The following is an 8,989-nucleotide window of genomic DNA, read 5'->3' on the forward strand; positions in this document are numbered from 1 at the left end:
TGTAGTGGGGACAGTAACATTAGAACCTAAATAAATAAATAACTTTAATGAAAGAAATATATTTTCATGTTTTACTCGCATAATATAATATAAAGTATGCATTAAGGTGTCTGTGATATAATGCATGTGTCAAAGGCAAATGTAGACATTAATAAATGCATTTCTAAATATTTTTAGTACAAGATTACCAAAATGGCTGTGCAGTGGGTTAAATACAGCAGCCCCTGTCAGTCATTCAGAGTTAATATACATCATTGGTTTCCACCTACTGTTCTGGAGTGTGAATTCCTCACACTTCGTGACACGAAAGAGAAGGGCAAAAGGATGGGGAAAAGGGAAGGAAAATTGCCCTACCAACTAACCCTACACCCATTAAAACCTCACCACTATTCCACTACTTGGCACTATCTGATCCAACATCAGGCCAGCAGCCAGAACACTATCGTTTAACACACCTTGTAACTCCTCTACAGTAAAATCTCGTACACCCAAGTACTTCCCTGCCACCACAACATTTATTTTCTGTGATTTACGTTCTATTTCTGTGGTACAGTAAATAACCGTGGCTATGAACGCTAAGAAGCCAACCTTACTGAAACACAGTATTCCTATCACTCTATATTGGCCACGGCCTACTCACAGGGAGCTTCTTACGATCCCTCGCCCTGGACCCATCTTCCTTTATTACTCTCTTGATTGCCTCAGCAAAGGACACCTTCTGTTCTACTCTGATCCTGGCAACCTCGACCTGCCTTTCTTTCATCAGACACTTCTGATCTCCAGCACCATGGGTTCCCCTGCAGTTAACACACACAGCTTTTTCCCTCAACACTCCACATTCCTTTGTCTCATGCCCTCCTGTACACTTCACATATAAAAATCTCCCTCCAACACACTGCTGCAACATGACCATAAGTTTGGCACTTAAAACACTGTAATGGGTTTGGTACAAAGGTTCTCACAGGATAACTGAATAACTGACACAGTAATGGCACCGAAAGAGTTGGCCACGGTTTTACGATCCTGTAACCAATTGTGCTATTGTGTAGGTTCTTTCGCATTATTTGTAACTTATTTTGTACATAATGTTTCTGCCACCATGGCTTATGACCGAAAAGAGCTTCTTGATATCAGGGCAGTCATTACTCCCCCGTACTGGGGGAATTATTTTCTTCAACGAGTCGGACGGGAAGGATTTACTCCAGACACCATGAACGACGGTCCGGGTGCCCTGTAAGGATCCATCGCCGAGACGGTAATCTACCTTCACCATCGGTACTATTAGCCAACGTACAATAAATCAATAATAAAATAGACGAACTACAAGCACGTATATCCTACCAACGGGACATTAAAAACTGTAATATCTTATGTTTCACCGAGTCGTGGCTGAACAATGACAATATTAACATACAGCTGGCGGGTTGTAAGCTTTTTCGGCAGGATAGAACAGCGGCCTCTGGTAAGACAAGGGGCGGTGGCCTATATATATTTGTAAACAACAGCTGGTGCACGAAATCTAAGGAAGTCTCAAGGTTTTACTCTACCTCAGGTGAGCATCTCATGATAAGCTGAAGACCACACTGTTTACCAAGAGAGTTATCATCTATATTTTTCAGAGCTGTACATATACCACCGCAGACCGATGCTGGCACTAAGACCGCACTCAATGAGCTGTATACGGCATTAAGCAAACAGGAAAACACTCATCCAGGGGCAGCGCTCCTAGTGACCGGGGACGTTAATGCAGGGAAACTCAAATCAGTTATACCACATTTCTATCAGCATGTTAAATGTGCAACCAGAGGGGAAAAAAACACTAGACCACCTTTACTCCACACACAGAGACGCGTACAAAGCTCTCACTTGCCCTCCATTTGGCAAATCTGACCAGAATTCTATCCTCCTGATTCCTGCTTACAAGCAAAAGCTAAAGCAGGAAGCACCAAGGACTCGGTCAATAAGAAAGTTGACAGATGAAGCAGCTACAGATGAAGCTACAGCTACTGTTTGCTAGTACAAACTGGAATATGTTCTGGGATTCTTCCAATGGCATTCAGGAGTACACCACATTAGTCACTGGCTTCATCAATAAGAGCATCGATGACGTCGTCCCCACAGTGACCGTACGTACATACTCCAACCAGAAGCCATGGATTACAGGCAACATTCGCACTGAGCTAAAGGGTAGAGCTGTCGCTTTCAAGGAGCTGTACTCTTACCCAAAGCTTATAAGAAATTACGCTATGCCCTCTGACGAACCATCAAACAGGCAAAGCGTCAACACAGGACTAAGATTGAATCGTACTACACCGGCCCCGACACTCATTGGATATGGCAGGACTTGCAAAATAATACAGACTACAAAGGGAAGCACAGCCACGAGCTTGTCCAGTGACACAAGCCTACCAGAGGAGCAAAATTACTTCTATGCTCGATTCGATGCAAGTAACACTGAAACATGCATGAGAGCACCAGCTGTTCCGGATGACTGTGTGATCACGCTCTCCGTAAGACCTTTAAACAGGTCAACATTTACAAGGCCACAGAGTCAGACAGATTACCAGGACGTGTGCTCCGAGCATGTGCTGATAAACTGGCAAGTGTCTTCAGTGACATTTTCAACCTGTCCCTGAGTCTGTAATACCAACATGTTTCAAGCAGACCACCATAGTCCCTGTGCCCAAGAACACTATGGTAACCTGCCTAAATGACTGCCGACCCGTAGCACTCACGTCTGTAGCCATGAAGTGCTTTGAAAGGCTCACATCAACACCATTTTAAAAAACAAAAATTTTAAATTTGACCCCTTCTTTCTCCCCAATTTCGTGGTATCCAATTGTTGTAGTAGCTACTATCTTGTCTCATCGCTACAACGGGCTCGGGAGAGACGAAGGTTGAAAGTCATGCGTCCTCCGATACACAACCCTACCAGCCGTACTGCTTCTTAACACAGCGCGCATCCAACCCGGAAGCCAGCAGCACCAATGTGTCGGAGGGTACACTGTGCATCTGGCAACCTTGGTTAGCGCACACTGCGCCCGGCCCTCCACAGGAGTCGCTGGTGCGCGATGAGACAAGGACATCCCTACCGACCAAGCCCTCCCTAACCCGGACGACGCCAGGCCAATTGTGCATCGCCGCACGGACCTCCTGGTCGCGGCCTGTTACGACAGAGCCTGGGAGCAAATCCAGGGACTCTGATGGCACAGCTGGCGCTGCAGTACAGCGCCCTTATCCACTGCGCCACCCGGGAGGCCCACATCAACACCATTATACCAGAAACCTAGACCCACTGCAGTTTGAATACCACCCCAACAGGTCCACAATTTCTATTGCACTCAACACTGCCCTTTCCCACCTGGACAAAAGGAAAACGTTAGAATGCTATTAATTGACTACAGCTCAGCGTTCAACACCATAGTGCCCACAAAGCTCATCACTAAGCTAAGGACCCTGGGACTAAACACCTCCCTCTGCAAGTGGATCCTGAAAATCCTGACAGGCCACCCCGATGTGGTAAGGGTAGGTAACAACACATCCGCCACTCTGATCCTCAACATGGGGGCCCCTCAGGGGTGCATGCTCAGTCCCCTCCTGTACTCCCTGTTCACTCATGACTGCATGGCCAGGCACGAATCCAACACCATCATCAAGTTTGCCGATGACAGAACAGTGGTAGGCCTGATCACCAATGAGAAAGCCTATAGGGAGGAGGTCAGAGACCTGGTTGTGGGGTGCCAGGACAACAACCTCTCCCTCAACTTGATCAAGACAAAGGAGATGATTGTGGGCAACAGGAAAAGGAGGACAGAGCACGCCCCCATTCTCATCGACGAGGCTGTATTGGAACAGGTTGAGAGCTTCAAGTTCCTTGGTGTCCACATCACTAACAAACTAGCATGGTCCAAACACACTAAGACAGTCGTGAAGAGGGCACAATAAAGCCTATTCTCCCCCAGGAGACAGAAAAGATTTGGCATGGGTCCTCAGGTCCTCAAAATGTTCTACAATTGCACCATCGAGAGCATCCTGACTGGTTGCATCACTGCCTGGTATGGCAACTGCTTGGATTCCGACATCACTGGGGCCCAGCTTCCTGCTGTCCAGGACCTCTATATCAGGCGGTGTCAGAGGAAGGCCCAAAAAATTGTCGAAGACTCCAGCCACCCTAGTCAAAAACTGTTCTCTCCGCTACTGCAAACGGCTTCTAAACAGCTTCTATCCCCAAGCCATAAGATTCCTGAACAGTTAATCAAAGGGCTACCCAGACCCCTCTTTTACGCTGCTGCTACTCTGTTTATAGTCCCTTTAACTCTACCTACATGTACATATTACCTTAATTATCTCAACTAACCGGTGCCCCCGCACATTGCCAAGCTTGTTTCAAAACAGCAGGACAGACCGTCTTCTCTGTTTCACCACACGCTCCACCGGGCCTGAATCGCATCAAACAGTTCGTCCTCCTCAACACTTAACGCCACTCCAGTGATCACACCCTGCTCTGGAAAACAAAGCAAGTCCCGAAGTATGTGGTGCAGAGCGCCGGTTCCCTCTGGATGGAAGACACACACAAAAATAATCACGAGTCCACTTCAAGTTAGTCTCACGATTCAACAGTGCCCAACCTCTTTTCCATCCAACCTGACGCCATATGGCTAGGATCTATTCTGTCCAAAAAGTCTACGCCCACTGGGTCAGAATCATCTTTGTCATAATCTGGACAAGGTCCTAACTCGTGGTCTTCAGCGCACCTGCCACCGCAGGTAATTCATCCTCACTCTCGTTAGGTTCAATTTCTGACCTACAGGAGTATATTTTTTATTTTTGCCAATTTTCCTCACCACACCAGTTCCCCCGACACTCAGCTCCTTTCTTTTTTCCTCACTGTCCATTTCCACATCTCCACGCTCTTTCTGTTCCTTCATCCTCTGTAATAGCAAACTGTTCATATGGTTCTGTATCTTGAATTTGCCGCCATGTCATGTCGACTTTCACTATGTGGAGAAACAGCTCACTACGCATGTGTGAACACTACTGGAACATAATGGAGGAGTTGCATGATGATGGTAGCGATGATGATAGTAGCTTAACTGGGACCTACACTGGGTGTACGTATATCAGCCTAGAGATCAGATTCTAGATGTCATGATTTCATTTAGTATGTGGTGCTTTCACCCAAAATAATAACACATTGAGAGTCAACCTACACTATATTACCAAAAGTATGTGGACACCTGCTCGTCGAACATCTCACACAGGGGGCATTGTCATGCTGAAATAGGAAAGGGCCTTCCCCAAACTGTTGCCACAAAATTGCATGCACAAAATCGTCCAGAATGTCATTCTGATGTAGCATTAAGATTTCCCTTCACTGGAACTAATGGGCCTAGTCCGAATCATGAAAAACACCCCCAGACCATTAATCTTCCTCCTCCAAACTTTCCAGTTGGCGCGATGCATTCGGGCAGGTAGCGTTCTCCTGGTATTAGCCAAACCCAGATTTGTCCATCAGACTACCAAATGGTGACGTGTGACTCATCACTCCAGAGAACGCATTTCCACTGCTCCAGAGTCCAATGGCGGCGAGCTTTAAACCACTCCAGCCGATGCTTGGCATTGTGCATGGTGAACTTAGGCTTGTGTGCGGCTGCTCGGTCATGGAATCCCATTTCACGAAGTTCCTGACGAACAGTTTTTGTGCAGACATTGCTTCTAGAGGGGGTGTGGAGCTCGGTAGTGAGTGTTGCAACAGAGGACAGACAGTTTTTACGAGCTACCCACTTCAGCACTTGGCGGTCCCATTCTGTGAGATTTTGTGGCCTACCACTTTGCGGCCGTTGTTGGTCCGAGACGTTTCCACTTCACAATAACAATGACTTACAGTTGACCGGGGCAGCTCTAGCAGGGCAGAAATTTGACTTGTTGGAAAGGTGGCATCCTATGATTTTATACACCTGTCAGCAACGGGTGCGGCTGAAATAGCCGGATCCATTCATTTGAAGGGGTGTCCACATACTTTCAAATGAAAACAACTGTTATTTGTCACATGTGCTGGATACAGGGGAGGAGGTCAGAGACCTGGCCGGGTGGTGGCAGAATAACAACCTATCCCTCAACGTAACCAAGACTAAGGAGATGATTGTGGAATACAGGAAAAGGAGGACCGAGCACGCCCCATTCTCATCGACGGGGCTGTAGTGAAGCAGGTTGAGAGCTTCAAGTTCCTTGGTGTACACATCAAAAACAAACTAGAATGGTCCAAACACACCAAAACAGTCGTGAAGAGGGCACGACAAAGCTTATTCCTCCTCAGGAAACTAAAAGGATTTGGCATGGGTCCTGAGATCCTCAAAAGGTTCTACAGCTGCAACTTCGAAAGCATCCTGACTGGTTGCATCACTGCCTGGTACGGTATTTGCTCGGCCTCTGACCATAAGGCACTACAGAGGGTAGTGCGTATGGCCCAGTACATCACTGGGGCTAAACTGCTGGCCATCCAGAACCTCTACACCAGGCATTGTCAGAGGAAGGCCATAAAAATTGTCAAAGACCCAGCCACCCCAGTCAGAGACTTTTCTCTCTACTACCGCATGGCAAGCGGTGCATGAGTGCCAAGTCTAGGACAAGACTCCTGAACAGGTAATCAAATGGCTACCCGGACTATTTGCATTGTGTGCCCCCCCACCCCCCTTTTTTACGCTGCTGCGTAAAAGCTCCGGTACCGCTTGCCGTGTAGTAGCAGAGAGAACAGTCTATGACTTTGGTGACTTGAGACTTTGACAATTTTTTGGGCCTTCCTCTGACACTGTCTAGTATATAGGTCCTGGATGGCTGGAAGCTTGGCCCCAGTGATGTATTGAGCCATACGCACTAACCTCTATAGCGTCTTATGGTCAGATGCCAAGCAGTTGCCATACCAGGCGATTTTTCGATGTGCCAGGATGCTCTCAATCATGCAACTGAAGAAATTTTTGAGGATCTGGGGACCCATACCAAATCTTTTCAGTCTCCTGAGGGGGAAAAGGTGTTGTTGTGCCATCTTCATGACTGTCTTGGTGCGTTTGGACCATGACAGTTTGTTGGTGATATGAATAACAAGGAACTTGAAACTCTCAACCTGCTCCACTACATTCCCGTCGATGTTAATGGGGGCCTGTTCGGCCCTCCTTTTCCTGTAGTCCACGATCATCTCCTTTGTCTTGCTCACATTGAGGGAGAGGTTGTTGTCCTGGCACCACACTGCCATGTCTCTGACCTCCTCCTTATAGGCTGTCTCATCGTTGTTGGTGATCAGGCCTACCACTGTTGTGTCGTCAGAAAGCTTAATGATGGTGTTGGAGTCGTGCCTGGCCATGCAGTTGTGGGTGAACAAGAGTACAGGAGGGGACTAAGCATGCACCCCTGAGGGGCCCCGTTATTAAGGATCAGAGTGGCAGATGTGTTGTTGCCTTCCCTCCCCACCTGGGGGTGGCCCGCCAGGATGTCCAGGATCCAATTGCAGAGAGAGGTGTTTCGTCCCAGGGTCCTTAGCTTAGTGATGAGCTTTGTGGGCACTATGGTGTAGAACGCTGAGCTGTAGTCAATGAACAGCGTTCTCACATAGGTGTTCCTTTTGTCCAGGTGGGAAAGGGCAGTGTGAAGTGTGATTTATCTATGGATCTGTTGGGGTGGTATGCGAATTGGAGTGGGGTTTTGGGATAATGGTGTTAATGTGAGCCATGATCAGCCTTTCAAAGCACTTCATGGCTACCGACGTGAATGCTAGGTAGGTTACCTTCACATTCTTGGGCACAGGGACTATGATGGTCTACTTGAAACATGTAGGTATTACAGACTCGGTCAGGGAGAGGTTGAAAATGTCAGTGAAGACATTTACCAGTTGTTCAGTACATGCTCTGAGTACACACTAGTAATCCATCTGGCCCCACGGCATTGTGAATGTTGACCTGTTTAATTGTTTTGCTCACATCGGCTACGCAGAGCGTGATCACACAGTCGTCCAGAACAGCTGGTGCTCTCATGCATGATTCAGTGTTGCTTGCCTCAAATCGAGCATAAAAGGCGTGTCTGTTAGGCTCGCGTCACCGGGTAGCTCATGGCTGTGTTTCCCTTTGTAGCCCATAATAGTTTACAAGCCCTGCCACAACTGACGAGCATCAGAGCCGGTGTAGTAGGATTCAATCTTAGTCCTGTATTGACGCTTTGCCTGTTTGATGGTTCGTCTGAGGGCATAGCAGGATTTCTTCGAAGCGTCCGGATTAGTGTCCCACTCTTTGAAAGCGGCAGCTGGAGCCTTTAGCTCGGTGCAGATGTTGCTTGTGGCTTCTGGTTGGGATATGTACGTACGGTCACTGTGGGGACGACTGAGGTGGTATACTCCTCATTGCCATTGGATGAATCACAGAACACATTCCAGTCTGTGCTATCAAAACAGTCCTGTAGCGTAGCATCCGCGTCATCTGACCACTTCCATATTGAGTTTTCACTGGTACATACTGGTTTAGTTTTTGTTTGTAAGCAGGAATCAAGAGGATAGAATTATGGTCAGATTTGCCAAATGGAGGGCAAGGGAGAGCTTTGTATGCATCCCTGTGTGTGGAGTAAAGGTTGTCTAGAGTTTTTTCCCCCCCTGGTTGCACATGTGACATGCTTGTAGAAATGAGGTCAAACAGATTTAAGTTTGCCTGCATTAACTTCCCTGGGCCTCTAGGAGCGCCGCTTCTGGATGAGCATTTTCTTGTTTGGTTATGGCCTTATACAGCTCGTTGCGTGCAGTCATAGTTCCAGATTTGGTTTGTGATGGTGAATAGACGGCTACAAATAATATAGATAAGAACTCTCTTGGTAGATAGTGTGGTCTACAGCTTATCATCAGGTACTCTACCTCAGGCAAGCAATACCTTGAGACTTCTTTAATATTCGACATCGCACACCAGCAGTTATTGACAAACAAACACACAGCCCCGCCCCTCGTCTTACCAGACGT

Source organism: Oncorhynchus keta, chromosome 12 (assembly GCF_023373465.1).
Source record: "Oncorhynchus keta strain PuntledgeMale-10-30-2019 chromosome 12, Oket_V2, whole genome shotgun sequence".
In the NCBI taxonomy this organism is placed as follows: Eukaryota; Metazoa; Chordata; class Actinopteri; order Salmoniformes; family Salmonidae; genus Oncorhynchus; species Oncorhynchus keta.